This window comes from Prionailurus bengalensis, chromosome D3, assembly GCF_016509475.1.
Source record: "Prionailurus bengalensis isolate Pbe53 chromosome D3, Fcat_Pben_1.1_paternal_pri, whole genome shotgun sequence".
NCBI classification, from domain to species: Eukaryota; Metazoa; Chordata; class Mammalia; order Carnivora; family Felidae; genus Prionailurus; species Prionailurus bengalensis.
This window is the reverse complement of record NC_057356.1, coordinates 4332093-4349088: the sequence shown is the minus strand read 5'-3', so window position 1 is coordinate 4349088 and position 16996 is coordinate 4332093. Positions and strand designations below refer to the sequence as shown.

The window sequence follows — 16996 nt, the reverse complement described above, 5'->3', positions numbered from 1 at the left end:
CATTCTATCATAGAGAACACACTTTACGTGACTTCAGTAAAATATGTCTACATTTGTCACGTGGTCAAGATTATGATAGAAATTGACAAATATCATGTGCTTTTGAAAATAAAATTATTTTCTGCTGGTTTTGGGTGGAACATTCTAAAACAGCTTTTTGGTTGTGTCTCTATATTGTTTGTTGTTATGGTCCCTTCCTTCATTCTCTTGCTTTGACTGCTTTACTGAGGTATGATAGCCACACAATAAGTTGCATATTTTTCAGCGTCAGATCTGAGGTTTTGGTGTACGTATGCATCCGCAAAACCTCCGATACAGTGCACAAAAATGAACATATCTATGCCAGCACCCTCAAATGTTTCATCATGCACCTTCTCCTTCTCATACTCCACCCCCAAGCAAACACTGGATACGATTTGTCTCGAATTTTATATAAATTGAACGATAGAATAAAATATTTTTTTTTAATTTTTTTTTCAACGTTTATTTATTTTTGGGACAGAGAGAGACAGAGCATGAACGGGGGAGGGGCAGAGAGAGAGGGAGACACAGAATCGGAAACTAGCTCCAGGCTCTGAGCCATCAGCCCAGAGCCCGACGCGGGGCTCGAACTCCCGGACCGCGAGATCATGACCTGGCTGAAGTCGGACACTTAACCGACTGCGCCACCCAGGCGCCCCTAAAATATTTTTTAAAAATTGTTCTCATCCGGTGTAATTAACGAGCCTGAGATTCACACACATTGTGCACGTGAACAGTGTGCTTCTGTCCATCGCTGTGTGGTCGTCTGTTACGTGAACAGAGCAGTTTTTGTCCATCCACCTGTTGGGTTGTTTCCACTTTGGGGACGTTAACGTTAGCATCTGTGTGCCTGTCCTCAGGCGGACAGACGTTCTCATGCTGGATTGTGGGTAGTGGTCCTCCACGACAATGCAGTTGTCACACCTCACAGAACGATGCACTGAGAGGGGTAAATGTCACTGGGCGTAAATTTAGAAAAGGCATTGCAGATGATGCTGTTAAAATCCCCACTTTGCTGCTTCCCCACTCATTTCCCTTATTCATGACAGCTCAGGCATCGAGCAGAAACCCCTCGCTCCCTCCACCCTGCCACGCAGTCTCTTGACACTCAGTGATCAGAAACTACTTCGTTAGTCATCAGGAGTTGTGGTGTTGGGAGAATGTTTCAATAAACAGTACAACTACCTGTACGTAGTTTTTAAAACACAGAATGCAAGCATGATCCTACGACGCTCACCGTAAGCAGGAAACAAGATCATTAAAAAAAAAAATTGATGCTGAAAAAGAACACGGCATGTTAACATGTGTGGTGACAAGTATTGGCATTTAAGAAATTATCTTCTGGGGCGCCTGGGTGGCTCAGTCGGTTAAGCGTCCGCCTTCAGCTCAGGTCATGATCTCGCGGTCTGTGAGTTCGAGCCCCGCGTCGGGCTCTGTGCGGACAGCTCGGAGCCCGGAGCCTGCTTCGGATTCTGTGTCTCCCTCTCTCTCTGCTCCTCCCCTGACCACGCTCTGTCTCTCTCTCCCTCTCTCTCAAAAATAACTAAACATTAAAAAAATTTAAAACCACAGCATACAAAAAGATGATGAATTTAATACTGTAAATAACTCCCTATCTTTGAACGACAAATAAGCTTTTCCGTTTTTCAGGGAATCAACCCACTATTTCTAATTTTGGCCAATGCTCAGCATGTGACGACGTACTGTGATTACTTAGGGTTTGATAGAAAGTAAAGGCTCCCTGCTATCTGCAGGTCCCCCTCGGGTCTTTTAGGCTGATTCAGGTCTCCCAGCTCTAGTGGCTTTCTCCTCACTGCCAGGAAGAGTGTCACAGCACGCTGGGAATGGCAGAATGGCTTCCACAGCTCAAGGTGAGATCCGAGACCTGGGTAATTAGATCAGTAGCCAGGTCTAATTATGAGTGGATAATGGAATAATATTCAGGCTGATTAACTGTGCAAACCCATTATTTGCTCTAATGGAAAGTTCACATTCTTCTTCCTGAGCAGAATCTGACGCACAGATGGGTTTGCATGTGGGAGTGCGTGCTGGGTGCGTGTGTGTGCGTGTGCGTGTGTGTGTCCTACAGACTCCAGCTCAGTCCCAGCCTGTTGTGTTTGGGCTTGTGTGGGGACGAATATGACCTGGGGCAGGGTGGGGTGGGTGGGGGCGGATGGGGCAGGGGCAGGGTCCCTCTCTGCCTTTGTTTAACTCTTTGATACTTTGTCCCTCATAGATATATTTGGGCCAATTTTGGTGATTAAAAAACATTGCCATTAAAAAATATCGCCTTAAAATATTATTTATCTCAATTGCAAGGTGGGTTTTTTTTTGTTCCTTTTACATTTTGCAGCTTGCCTCGCGCTCCTCCCCGTGGTCCTGGCCTGAGCGCCAGGTGCTGTGCTGTGTGCCCCACACCCAGTCCTGCTCCCTGATGCCCGCGCAGGGCCCCCGCCAGCAGCAGGAGGCACGTGAGCTGCTCTGTTGTGCTCCCCCGGCGGGCAGGGCCTCCCGGAGGGGATGCCAGGGGAAGCCATGGCTCAGAGTGGCCCGTGGGGGAGAGGCAGGAAGGGGACTGACCCCCCCCCCCCCGGTTCTTCCCATCTCCCGTCTTCCCTTGGACCGAACTCCCTGCATTGTGGTTTCATCGTTTCCCCAGGCTGCCAAACGCAGGTCACTGCAGGAAAGCGTTCTACCGGGGCTGGAGAGGCTGGAGGCCCAGGGACCACGGCTGTTTGTGAGTTGCTGTCCCGGACAAGGCTGTGACTCCCCGGGCGAGGGCCTGGCGGGGCCCTGCAGTGATGGGGTGAACAGTGACATGTGTTCAGTGCCCAGAGTTCTCTGCTATTTGCTTTTGTTTGTTTTGTTCTTGTCTTCTGTCCTGTTTCTAGAGTAATCGGTGGGAAATTAAGCTGCAACGGACTCTGCCTTCTTCCCCTGAAGTTTAAGTTGCACGGAAACGACAATCAGCATCTAAATGAACCCAAGTTGGGTCTACGCTGTAATTGTGAACATAAAGGCCATGGAGGGCTGCTGGGCCTTCGGTGCCGGAGCGGGAAGGAAGTTATCCCCGTCAATGCGTTTCACGGGGCCGGGAGAGAAGTCGTGTTCTGTTCACAGGCTCCACGTTTACGTTCAGTGTCTCAGATACGCGTGGATTTGCAGGGAGATGTGAAGAGATGTGTGTTAGGAACAGCATCACGATGTCAGAATCGTGAGCTGCGTTTTCTTCTCTGTTCTAGGCTGTCCCCAGCTGTTCCCGGCCGTCCCCGGCTGTCCCTGGCCCCAAGAGGTCACAACAAAGCTGAGTTTGGCCTCTGCCCTCCCTGGGTGGGCGGGCCTCACAACTCCAGGGCCGCAGGAAGTGTCCGTTCAAATCTTGCAGCTACTTGGAATTTTTAAAGTACATTGCACACTCACTTCCTGTGACGTTTCCAGGGCCCTTGGGGAAGGTCGGACTGCAGTTGGCGTTTCCGTGGTGAGTGGGGAGACCCAGCAGGTGTAAACTCGCCCAACCTTCCTGAGACATCCGTGGTCAGCACTGAAGCCCGCAGACTCCCAGGTCATTACCGACCATTGCACTGACCGGAGCAAGATGCTAAATGGAGAGCGAGGCTGCACGGCTGTGTCGCTGAGGGCAGCGGGTGACTCCGCGCCACCCCGGTGCCATCCACGAAGTGCTTTGGCCGGAGGGAGGGCTGGGGCTGTTCTCACGGATGCAAATCAGAGGAAACCTCAAGCTGCCTGGAGTGGAGACGCTTTCCCCCCCACTCCCCGGTCAGCGCTGCCTGAAAGCGGGTGCCAACCCCACCAATCCCACCCCCACGAGGAGGCGGGGGAAGACGCACTGGGGTCGGCGGGGGGGGGGGGGGGGGGGCGCGGGGGTGCTTCGCGCGGTCCCGAAACCGCAGGCTCGAACCACTGTCCGGCTCAGATAAGCGCTCATCCATCAGCACGGCTGGTTGCGGCGCGGTTAGCGCGACCTCCGGAGCCCGAGGAGGAAGGGCTCCGAGCGCTCCTTCCCGGGGGGTGGGCTCCGCCGGGCCTGGGGGCGGCTCCGGATGGATCGGCGCCTCGTCGGACTGATAATGTGCACGCGCGTCCCGGAGCCCAGCCACGAGGCTGCCTCCTGCCGGACGCCTGGCGCGGGGCTGGCTGGCTGCTCATCGCTCGCGGGGAAGAAGTGAGTTATTTTTAACCCCCCGCGGCGGCGGAGGGAACGCACCATCCGAGGCCCCGTGGAGGCAACTCTCGGCCGCCCGGCTGCGAGATGGTCGGGCGGCGCTTTCCAGCCCCTTTCATAGCGGCCGCTGCGGTAAAGGCGTCTGAAATCCAGCCCACCGAAGCGCCCCACATCGTACCCTCCCGGCCTGTCCTGCAGCGGCTGTTTAACGAAATCGCGACTCTGATCGGGCGGTGAAGGAAGGGGCGTGGCAGTCTGGGGCGGGGGGCGCCCGCCCCCCCGTGGCTGCAGGGGGAGACTCACCACGGGGCGGGGGGGCTCCCACTCGGGAAACGCCTGCGCTTTATGTCAGCCTGGTTCTGAGAAGGGATGGAGATTTGTGAACCGGAAAAAAATGTACGTTTGTATTCGAAGCAGGCTCCAAGCTCTGAGCTGTCAGCACAGAGCCTGATGCGGGGCTTGAACCAACAGACCTCGAGATCATGACCTGTGCTGACGTTGGACTACTTGCCATATATATTTTTTTTATCTTTTCATCTGTTAGTAGACAATTAGGTTGCCTCAATGCCTTGACTATTGGGAATAATGCTGCGGTGAATATGAGAGAGCAGATATCCCTTTGATAGTGATTTCATTTCCTTTAGAGATATATACAGAAATACTATTTTTAATTTTTTGAGACCCTCCATACTATTTTGACTAGTGGCTGTCACAATTTTTATTCCCACCAAAAGAACATCAGGGTTACTTCTCCTCCACATCCTCGCCAGCATTTGTAATCTGTCTTTTTGATAATAAACATTCCAATAGGCGTGAGATAATATCTCATGTGGTTTGACTTGCATTTGCCTGGTGATTATTGATTTTGAGTATCTTTTCAGGTACTTGGCCTGTCTTCTTTGAAAAATGTCTACTCAGGGGCGCCTGGGTGGCGCAGTCGGTGAAGCGTCCGACTTCAGCCAGGTCACGATCTCGCGGTCCGTGAGTTCGAGCCCCGCGTCGGGCTCTGGGCTGACGGCTCGGAGCCTGGAGCCTGTTTCCCATTCTGTGTCTCCCTCTCTCTCTGCCCCTCCCCCGTTCATGCTCTGTCTCTCTCTGTCCCAAAAATAAATAAACGTTGAAAAAAAAATTAAAAAAAAATGTCTACTCATACCCTTTAGCCATTTTTTACTTGGATGATGACGATGGTGGTGATAGCGATTTGGCTATTGAGTTGTATGAGTTCCTTATATATGTTGGATATTAATCCCTTACCTGTAATCAGATATATGGTTTGCCAATATATTCTCCATCTCTTAGTTTGCTTTTTCGTTTTTGATTGTTTCTTTTGCCGTGCAGAAGCTTTTAGTCCAATATGGCCCTACTTCCTGAGTTTTGCTTTTGTTGCATGTGCTTTTGGTTTCGTATAGAAAAAGTCCAGAAGCTTTTTCCCTACGCTGTGTTCTAGGACTTTTATGGTTTCAAGTCTTACCCTCGAGTCCTTAATCCATTTTGTGTTGATGTTGTGGGTGTGTAAGAGTTCCAGTTTCCTCCTTTTGTATATGAATATCGAGTTTCCCAACACCCTTTATTGAAGACTCTCTTTCCGCCATTGAGTATTCTTGGATCCCTCGTCAAGTATTACTTGACCACATATGCTTGAGTCTATTTCTGGGACTCTCAATACTGTCCTTTTGGTCTATATTTCTGTTTTTATACCAGTAGCATACTGGCTGAATTACTATCGTTTTGTGATATATTTTGAAATCAGGTGGATGCTTCAGCTTTGTTCTTTCTCAAGAGTAAGTAGGCCATTCGGAGCCCTTTGTGGTTCCGTACAAATGGTAGGATTGTTTTTACTATTTTTGTGGAAAATATCATTGGACGTTTGGAAGGGATTGCATTGAATCTATAGAGAGCTTTGGTGTAATGTGGGCATTATAGCGATATGAACTTGTCTGTGAACTCCACCTATGAGCATGGGGCATTTTTCCATTTATTTGTGCCCCCGTGTGTATATTTCATAGGAACTTCCAACAGTTGGTGGTAGAGGGTCTGGGCACCCACCACACGAGGCAGGAAGAGGTCAGCCAGACCCCTGCACCCATTGAGTCCCTCACATCGCTGGTTTTGTCTGCGTCCATCAGTCTGTCTTCACGGAGTGACCCCTCTACAGATCCAGGTGAGAGTTCTGAAACGTGAGTAAAAGCATCCGGGGTATCCATCCACTCGGGTCATGAGAACACACAGTAGCACTCACCAAGGCGCGCGGGGGGGGAGACAGCATTTGGAATTCATTCTGGGAAAGACGATACTGTTGTACTGGGCTGGTCTCATGCTTACCTGACACGGACAGTGTTCTATATTTTGCATTTTTAGGGTCTCAGGAAAAGTTGCCTCCAGCCCTTTGATTATCTTCCTCACATAAATCAAAGATTTTGGAATTTCACACTTAGATCAGCTCCTTTGTGAATCTTGGGATGCTGCCTTGTAACAGTAACAGATTACTCAACCAGGTTTTAAACAAAAAAGGTTTAGGGGCACTTGGGTAGCTCAGTCGGTTGAGTGTTCGACTCTTGATTTCGGCTCAGGTCATGATCACAGGGTCATGGGATCAAGCCCCGCGACGGGCTTTGCATTAAACGTGAAGCCAGCTTGGATTCTCTCTCTTCCTCTCCTTCTGCCCCTCCCCACTGCTTATATGCTGTATCTTTCTAAAATAACAGAACAAAACATTTTCCTTAAAAAATAAACAAAAAAGGTTTAAACCCAAAAGCCTGAAGATGGGCAGTTTCAGCTTTGGTTCAGCAATTCTCCCTGGTCTCCAAGGACCCCGGCTTGCTCTATCATTCTGCTGTACACACTGCATATCGCTTAATCCTGAGCCTCCTGTCCTCATGGTCACAAGATGGCTGCCAGAGCTCCTGGCATCAATCATATCCTTACCTTATTTCCATTCAAAGGCAGGCAGATGGTTTTTGTTTTGTTCACTTTTTAAAAAAATTTTTTTTTGCTTCCTTTTTTTATTCAAGGGAGCAAAAGCTCTACAGAAGCCCCCCCTCGATGTCCTTTGAGATCCCATCTGTCAAGTGGAGCCCCTCTCGTGATTGCTGTCATGGCGGCGAGTTTCAGCACAAAGCTTGGGGCATAAATGGAGCTCAGTGATGGCAGCCTGCGAGCTGGCTACGTTTCTCTTAAAATATAATCGCCTGCCTGTTGCTCAGGATGTCATCGGCCTATGAGTTAAGGTACCTCCAACATTAAATTCCTGAGAATTCACGGAGTCATGTTATGAAGCTCAACAAAACGCCTGGTAAGCCAATCCGAGTGAATGGTACCAACTGAGTAAAAAACGGGCACGTTATACCTTAAAGGAAAATACACATGAAAACAAGCCCCCATTTCTACTGACCCAAAGGATAATGAGGATTCATTACCATCATTACCTCATCATTAAAAGGGCTGTTCTCCAGTGCTGTTCAGCCTCCTTAGAGGGCTCTTAGCCATTGTGATGCGCAGTAAAATCACGTTTCTCTTTGAACTTTTGTGATTCAAATTGTAACAATCTTAAAAAAAAAACTTCCCCTAAATTACCCAGCGCTTACCCAGCGCGGAACAGGTTTAGGTGGACTTGAGAGTCCTTACTGGAGTTTACTTTGAAAAAAAAGACGTGAGACTCCATGCTGAGGGCCACCTACACTCAGTCACGCTCAGACCCACCCACACCGGTCAGTTCTTCAGAAAAACTCCTCCTCTTTTACGGGAGTGTCGGGCCCGGGAGCAGTGAGAGATTGTCTGTCCTGGCTCTCAGGCTGTGCACAGCCTGTCCTGGGTCAGGAGCCAGCCCTGCGTTTTGTCCTGGGGATGCCTTTGTTTGCACTGCACTTTCCATACTAACGGCAACGACAGGTCCAGAGTGCGGTGCCCAGGAGGGCTCTGGGGACAGAAGAGGTTCTGTGCTCTCTGGGACGGAGTCAGTGTGTTTTCGGTGGGGACAGGACAACGGGCAAGATAAACACAGCTCTGTCGGCCCGGGGGTCACGAGGAAGCCTTGACCCTGCCTGGATCGCAGAATCTTGGTCAGTCTGAGCCATATTGACTCCACTCCCCGCTTTGCCTGTGATGGGACCAAGGTCAGCATGAGATACAGTCCTGGGCCCCGAGACAGGGGGCTCAGAGCCAGCGAGGAGAGCTCCCAGATAAACGACCTTAACCACCTGACTCATCATGTTCCCAAGGCTAATGTCTGAGGGTTTTGGGCTTGAAGTCACTCATTACGCAGTCGGTCAGGAAAGGCCAGGGGAAATGCCCAAGGTCTCTGACATTTGCTAGCTGCTGAAAAAGCCCGGAGTGGCCCTGCGCCCCCCGCCCCCGGCCTTCCTCGCATGAGGAATTAAAAATCTCTATTATTATGGTACTTTTGGTCGGGACTCCGATAACGTAAAACAAAAGGCATCTGCTGTAGACACGCGCTTTTCTAGTTAGATTCTGACTCCTGCAAAAGGTTTTGGGCTCAAGGCCGGGTCTCTCTCCAGGGTCAAGTGGGTATTAGCAAATGTAAAGGGTTCTGTCCTCAAAATGACATTTCCCCCCCCTTGTTGTAATGGAAGGGATTGAAAGAGAATTGAAAAGGAAATCAGATTTCTCACCAGGTGATTCTAAGTTCTAGAGTCCCGCATGGGGGTCGCGTGAAGTCACACAGCACCCCACCCGTGGGGAGCCCCCACGCTCCGGGGAACGCTGTTGTAATATGGAGCGAACAGAATTGATGCTTTTTATGATGACAAGCGTGTATGAAATGTTTAGGTCAAAACGGAAAGTTTCGGAGGGTATGAAGTATCGCTCTACTCCCCGTGACTTTAGTAAACTGTGGTTTCGTACTTAGATGTGTCCACACACACACACACACACAGACACCCACAAGCTCGTGGACTCCTCTGGTATGTTAGCGCTGAAGTTCAAGTCAAGAAATCGATATATTCTTAATCATTAGCTTGTTTTCAGAAACAGGGTTTCCCCATGGAGTAGCAAATGTTCGTCAATGAAATTCATCGCGACAGGAGCCTTTGTTGTGGCTGTTTGTGAGGTAACAGGGTGGTGTGGGCGCAAACACAGTCCTGGCAAAGACCTCGGATTCCCGCTGATGTTGCCTGGGAAGTTCAGCTGGACGCCCCTTGATTTTGGTTTTCTTGACTAAATCCCACGGGGCTCCAAGAGCCTTCCGCTCCTGTGCTCCCTCTCACACTCTGCCCGACGATGGCAGACCTTTCCTGATTTTCAGCATTTTGTGCCGCATAGATGACTTTTGCCTTATTTACTGTGATGGAGCATTTGCCGTAATGCAACGTATGATCATAGCAGTGCTACTTAAAATTATCCTCAGACACGTTTATCGAACCTAAGCACATATATTTCATACGGAAGGGACGTCTTCATTGCAAATGGGAAACCACGAGGAAGGCAGTTATGCATCGTACACAGCAAACCGTTGCATTTAGATGCTAATGTCCACCTAAGACTTGAAGTCAGAGTCCTGCTTCCTCTCCGTGGGTAAGGGAGGGTAATAAATGTCAGGCTGATGTTAGAGACTCAGGAGTAGCAAACGGAGACTCTGATGTGATTAGGACGACCCGGCGGGTACCGGAAGAGAGCCATGTTGTTAACCGTGGCATTAAATGTCAGTTACTGAAGCTTCAGTTTCGGCACCCCGCAGGCCGTCTGGCGCATCAGGTGAGACCTCAAAAGTGTGCACTCCCCACGTTGTTTCTGATACCGCTGGATGCCTGCAGGGGTTCTCTCTTCTCCCAGCAGACACCGTGCCCTGTGGAACTTGATGCCTAAGACTGAGATATGAGGACTTGATGCCTGGAGCTGTGGCAGCCATCCTGATCCTATGAGGTACACATCTTCTGAGTAAACCAATATGCCCATGATGGAAAACGGGAGTACAAAAAAAAAAAAAAAAAAAAAAAGCCTTGGAACCGGGTGCCTGGCTGGCTAAGTCGGAAGAGAACACAACTCTTGACGTCAGGGTCGTGAGTTTAAACCCCATGTTGGGTGTAGAGATTACTAAATAAATAAATAAACTTAAAAACAACAACAAAAGGAAAGAGTCTTGGACCTTGCTGACATCTCCAGCATTCTGAACCAATCCTGAGTTCACCTCTAGACCCCTTAGTGAAAAATTACCAAGTATCCCTATGGCTAGAGGACCTGTTTGCTGAATGCTGGGTTGGTTACTTACAGCTAAATACATTTAGCCTCTTATTCATGGATATCTCCACTGATTATCCTGTCGTGCCTACCACCAGCATGGGCTTCCCTTAATCAATACAAATTCCACCTCTCCTAGAAACTGCTCAAGATTTATCTCTAAGAAGCAGAATCTAGGGAAAAATTCTCTGGATTAGAAATTGGTGGGGGGCGGGGGGGCGGGGACTCTGATAAAACAAAAATGATTATATTTATTTTACATATCTATATTTTAAATACACAAATACAAGATAATAAATATAAATGATAAATATAAAAATTAAAATATAGGGGCACCTGGGTGGCTCAGCCGGTTGAGCGTCCAAGTTTGGCTCAGGTCATGATCTCGTGTGTGTGCATGGGTTCAAGACCCATATTGGGCTCTGTGCTGACAGCTCAGAGCCTGGAGCCTGCTTCGGATTCTGTGTCTCCCTCTCTCTCTGCCCCTCCACTGCTCATGCTGTGTCTCTTTCTGTCTCTCAAAAAAAAATTAAATAAAATGTTAAGAAAAGTTTTTAAATTAAAATATATATGCTAAAAATTACATCTATAGCTATATTATATATAATGTATTACATATAATATAACATATATATTACATATAATATACCTATAGATATATTTATTTAGATAATATCTATTTTATCATATATTATACAGATTATGTAACATGTTTAAAATAGATATTATCTATATATTTATATATAAAATATATATTACATGTAATATAGCTATAGATATAATTTAACATTTATGTTTTAATTTTTATCATTTTATTATCTTATATTTACATAGTTATATTGTAAATAATACATTATATGTTGTAATTTATATATTACCTTATATTTATATAATTTATATATTTATAAAATTTATTATGTATTTAATTATACATGTAATATAACATATTTATATATAAAATGTATTTATAGGGGCGCCTGGGTGGCGCAGTGGGTTAAGCGTCCGACTTCAGCCAGGTCACGATCTCTCGGTCTGTGAGTTCGAGCCCCGCGTCAGGCTCTGGGCTGATGGCTCAGAGCCTGGAGCCTGTTTCCGATTCTGTGTCTCCCTCTCTCTCTGCCCCTCCCCCGTTCATGCTCTGTCTCTCTCTGTCCCAAAAATAAATAAACGTTGAAAAAAAAATTTTAAATATATTTATATACAATATATAATATAATATAAACATATGAATTAATAATCATATATTACATAAATATGAAAGTATATAAGTTATGTAAATGTGAGTATCTATACATATCCTCATTGTAGATACAATCTTCTAGTGTGTGCGTGAGCGGGGGTTTGGATCTGCGGAGGAAATAGACTGAACCGCGAGTTTTACAGGAGTGAGAAACTTAGAATAAGGCTAAGATCCTAGACAGGCGTGGGTTGGGTTGAACTGGGAGAGGGAAGCTTGTGGAGGATGCACCGGGCATCCCGGATGGTGGCCTTGGGAACGGATGCAGGAATGGAGTGCCCCGGCTTAGAAGAGGAAGACGGTGGTGGGGCTGAGCCACCGGTAAGAAAAGTAACACAGACATGTACGAGCCGAGGGAAGAAAACAATGAAAATAAATGTGGAACCACACTGCCTTTATTTACTTATTCATCCATTCGTCCATAAAATACTTCACGAGCACCTGCTTTGCAAAATAGTCCCTGTCTCGTCCCGGCCTGTAACAGTGCACACACCGGCCACCCTCCTTGCTGCCGCCGGGGTCATTGCTCCGCCTCCCTGCTCTCGCTGCAGAGTTGAGACCACCTCGCACTTCCGTCAAAGCCTGAGCACAGTCTGCTGACTGTCGTCTGCCGTCCAGAAAGCCTGTTTTGCTCGGTTGCCACGCAGAATTCTGTCTGACCTCAGGCTAAGTGGGGTATTGGCGAGGGGTGGAAATAAAAAGTTTAAAAAGAAGAAGAAAGGAAAGAGAGCGACAACCACATCTTCTTATTCCTCGTCAGCTCCATGGACAGCCTTTTTCTCCCCGCCTGGAACACAGGCTTCGGTGACCACTTTCTTCCCAGACCCCGGAACGCTTCCCTCCTGTGATGAGGGGTGCCAGGCGGCTAGCACCCCTTCAGGGCTCACGGAGCAGAGGTGATGAGCCCGCAGACTGATCGTCACTTCTGAAGGTTTCTCTTTATTGCAGGAGTCTCTTTTCCCTGCCAGCGAACGACCACGTTAAGACTGCCTGGGTCCTGTGATCTGGTTATTATTTGACGGGAGCACATGTCCCCTCGGGCTGGGTTTTGGTCCCAGACGAGACTGTGGGAGAAGGGGCTTTCCTTTCCGATGAAAGGAGGTGAGCGGCCTCGTGGCCTCCCCTGCGCCCAGCTGCCGGGCAGGAAAAACACGAAGCGAGCCAGCGGCGTGAACGCGCTCCGCGGGCGGGCTCTCCAAGTCTGTTTGGAGAGGTTTACAGTTTTATTTTAGTGGCGGTTGCAACAAACACCTGCATTCGCGTCCAGATTAAACTGACAGAGTGGAAACCGCCAGAGCCAGCGGTTCCTGGGCCGCCAACGAGGGACGGCTCCCGGTGAGTTTCAGATTCTTAAAGGTTTGTACTTCTGCGGATTCGCGGCGCGAAGAGTTGGGGGAGAAACGTGTTCGAGAAGATCCTAAACGAGAAGGGCTGAGGGGAGGCGCCTCCTGCCATTTATCGGATGGGTTATGGAGCTTCGCAGAAGTGCATGATACTCGCCGCGCTGCTGGGGTGTGACTGGCGAAATGAAAAGGCACATCAAGGGAGTGCTCCGAGAACGTGGCTCTTATTTCCTCCGTCTTCCCGCAGTGCCAGGGGCATCCTGCCCGGGCAGGGCCGTGCAAACTCATAACACCCTCGTTTAACAGGAGAAGCGAAAGCAATGTTATGAGTTGGAGACACTTGGGCCCCAGAACAATAAACGTATTGATTGGCTCAGTTGTGTTTAACTCCGACGGCAAGACGCCCCACCGGTGCAAAGCCACCACGACTGCCAACGGCAGAGGGGACCCCGGGGGGGGCCACATCACAGCACGGCCGGTAAACCAGCTGTCCCGAATGCCTGAATCTGGCTATTCCGATCATCCTAGATTTGTGCGTGCGTGTTGCTGGATCGGCACAGGCAGATAGCTCACGGGTCCCGTGGGACACGTCCAAAGCCCGTGGGTCAGAATTGCACGGAACCTGGGAGGCCTGAACCCACATGTGTGCCTGGGGGCCGCTGCGAGGCCGTTTGCTGAACATGAAGAGCACAACCGATGCTGTTTCTCTCCGCATCCGCAACAGTGCAGAGAGGAGGCATCCCAGTGGAGCCGTCTCACATCCGTATAAGCACACTCATTCGGCGACGAAGGACCCAACTGGCCATCGGGTTGCGATTCACTCAGAATATTGCCCCAGAGGGAGGTAAAGAGGGAAATGCGTCCAGGCAATCGGCTCAAATGACATACCCCGTTCCTAGAAGCCACAAAGAACGGAAAGCAGAGCATGCCAGTTAGAGAAAACACGGGCCGACGGTTCGCCCGAAGCCCCCCGTGCGCCCCGGAGAGGCGGCTGCTTCTCCATCGTTCAGGGTGGCCACGCCAGCGGGTCCTTGCACGAGACACTTCCTCCCTCGAATGTGCCTGTCGGTGGTTGGGCTTGGAGTTTCCCAGTCAATAAAGTTGGCTGTCTTTTCAGAGGCTGCTGCTGGGGAGATCCGGGACTACTCACGAGTGTATGCAGACAGGTGAAAGAAAGTGGGTTTTCCCGGGGAGCATAACACATGTCCTCACGGTCCCGCACTGTTCACACTAAAGGTGAGCCTCTCCAGCTTTCCTGTCTCTGCCTGCCGCCCCCGCTGTAGGCGAACATTTTCTTTCTGTGGGTATTTACCAAGCGAGTCTGCCCAGAGGCCACAGGGCTTCGTGCTGGACTTTCAAGCCGGAGGACGTATGCGTCCTCCTCGCGGAGGGAGCTGGAGGAATCTGAATGCTGTCTCCAATATCAACTCCCCGAACCCCCGCCTTCTCCTGCCTGTGATCAGAGCCACACAGTGGCCCCAGGACGCCACGCTCCTTAACTCTTCCTCCCATTTGGACCTCCCGTCAGTCCCCAGTGGAGATTGGGGACAGGAGGGCCCGTGTCTCTGCCCTGGAGGGACAGCCTCATGCCGACCAAATGAGAAGTGTAGGAAAGTCATCATGGAAGCCTCCCCGGAGGTGGCGGTCCGTGTTGGCTCTGATTATTTCCCCCACAACCCGCCCCCCAACTGAAAGGTAACGATCATCACGCTGACGTTCTTTAGTGAGCAGTTACCACGTGTCCCCAACTCCTTCCAGAGCTTTATCCCTCTTGTTCCTGTTGGCTCCCCCGCAGCCCTGAGACACGGGTCCTATTCCTGTCACCTGTCCCACTGTGGAGGGCAAGAAGGAAATGACTTTCCGAGCCACTGCGGCGAAGGGAGCCCTGTCTACATGAGGCCGGGCACACAATCGCATGCACTCCCTACTGTATGACCCGGGGGACCGCCAGCCATCGGCCACGGTGCTGGGAGCCCGGGCACCAGGGCCAGACCGGCTGGGGCAACACCCGGATGACCTTGGACGAGCTTCTTAACTCTCTGCCCGTGGGTTTATTCACCTGTACGTGAAAAATCACTGAGATAAGCTGTGAGGACGCATCCTGGTGTAGAGTAAGTACTATACAGATGTTCACGGGTATTATTGCTGTTTTCATGATCATCTTTAGTATTTTTTTCGTGATCATATTTATTAGTTGCCCTTTCTGTGTTTCTACCCGCCAGGTGTTCAAAGATCACCTTCTTAGGGAAGCATTTCCTAAGCCACGTCATTTCAAGTTTCAGTCTACACCCGCAAAAATCCCAGTCCCCCTCCCGGCTGTATCTGTCTGTATTTGTCCATCTGACGTACAGTCTGTTTTGCCGCTTTACTGGCGTTTCTGTCTTCTCTCAAATGGAGGCTCCGTGGAGACAGGACTGTTTGCGTCCGCTGCTCCCCACCACGTCCGCGTGCCCAGACCTGTGCCTCGCAGTAAACAGTCGGTGCACAGATTCAGTAAAACGCTGGAAGCTTGGTCAGTGTCGCCCCTGCTGCCCTCCAGAGGGCTTTGCTCGAGACATACTTCTTCAGCAAGATGGACTTTGGGGGAGCCACTTGGTCCCCAAGAAATCCCTCCCTCCCCGTGGCGTAAGATCTCGGGGCCCCCTCAGGCATCATTCCCCCGCATCCCTCAACCTGCCGCTTGGCCCCTTTACGGCCAGCTATCCATCCCGCTCTCCACTTTATGGAGCTGTTAGAGGAAATCGCCTTCGGCAGCAAGATTTCTCAACCTTTAGAGCTCCGGGATCACAGTTAATTCAAGTGACACCTTCGTGACATCTTGTCTGGATGGCGTTAGGTGGGTTTCCAGGAAGCGGGGAGGGGGCGCTAAGGCCCTGGCGAAATAAACAGGATGTGCAGGGAAGGCTCAAAGGCAGACTTCCCAGATGCAGTGAGGCGAGGCATTCGCGCGTCAGACGCACTGGAAGGGCCGTGCGGTGTAAATTCTGCCCTGTGCCCAGCTGGGGAGGGGGATACGCATCCCCCGCCCCCCTGCCCCCCCCCCCCCCCAGGGTGTGAGTCAGCCGTGTTCCTCAGGACCTGCAGGGGTGGGAGGCGGAGAGCATTTCACAGAGCCCCGCGTGTGGCCAGAGGGCTTGGAGCCCCACACCAAACCCCCTCTCAGCCTGCGGTGGGGGGGGGTGGGGGGGCGAGGATCTGCCTTCCAGGGACAACCGCCCGGAACACTGTCCAGACGCCAAGCGTGATTGCATCAATTTCATCCCGCGGAGACCTTGGATCGTTAGCAGCTGATTAATCGTTCTCTTTCTCTGGGACCAAATGGCATCTATTATTTGTTCTTTCTCTGGTGTTTTCCCTTCCAGATCGTGCCTCCGTTCCCTCATGTGTCAAATGGTTCTAAAAATACCTACACGGCAGGTTGTTGGGAGGCTTAAATCGACCAGTGTTTGAAGCGCGGTAGAACGGGATCAGGGATGTGGCGTATGTTGAAGGAGTCGGGGCCATTACTGTTCATGTTGTCCATTTTTTTTTCGTGCTGGCATTCCGTTTTGTCTGTTAGGATTTCTCAGCTGCCTCCTGGCTTCGGGGTCCTTGGTACAAACTAAGCCGGGAAACTGATGGATGGACTTTGAAGGAGAGAGAATCTCATTGGCCTGGCTGAGGTCAGGTGTTTATTCTGGACCCATCATTTGTGACCGGGAGCGAGGTCACCATGTGGCAAGAGTGGGGAGGTTCCTTTCAGGGAGTCCGTGGCGATAAATTTCCAAATCTAACGCTCTCCATCCGGCCCTGCCCGTGAACAGCCTGGCAGGTGACACACAGCCTTTCAGCTGAGGATGGCCATTGGCTTGACCATTTCCCAAAGGCAACGCAGCCTCGTTTGGTGGTGTTTCTTTTTACTTTCCTCTGTAATGTTGTAAAAACCTTGCCTATTGAGAAAATGCATGCCGATGACAGATTAAACAGTGCTCATTAGTACAATACAGATTTAATCTTTCATACAATTCCAGTTTTATTTTC

At 50.0% G+C, this 16996-nt stretch overlaps 2 long non-coding RNA genes across 4 annotated transcripts; both read left to right on the top strand.

The window, feature by feature from the left end:
- Positions 1-2214: 2214 nt before the first annotated feature.
- LOC122470123 lies at positions 2215-16980 on the top strand. 3 transcript variants are annotated; one of them, XR_006293838.1, is made up of 4 exons: positions 12693-13820; positions 14094-14212; positions 14772-15087; positions 15199-16980. It is a non-coding gene; the product is annotated as an uncharacterized LOC122470123 (long non-coding RNA). The 3 variants fall into 3 exon arrangements; XR_006293837.1 differs by lacking the exon at positions 12693-13820 and adding an exon at positions 2215-2758 and having other exon boundaries at positions 14094-15087; XR_006293836.1 differs by having other exon boundaries at positions 12694-13820; positions 14094-15087.
- Positions 5500-10184, top strand: LOC122470124. The gene is made up of 2 exons (XR_006293839.1): positions 5500-6365; positions 7216-10184. It is a non-coding gene; the product is annotated as an uncharacterized LOC122470124 (long non-coding RNA).
- Positions 16981-16996: the final 16 nt, after the last annotated feature.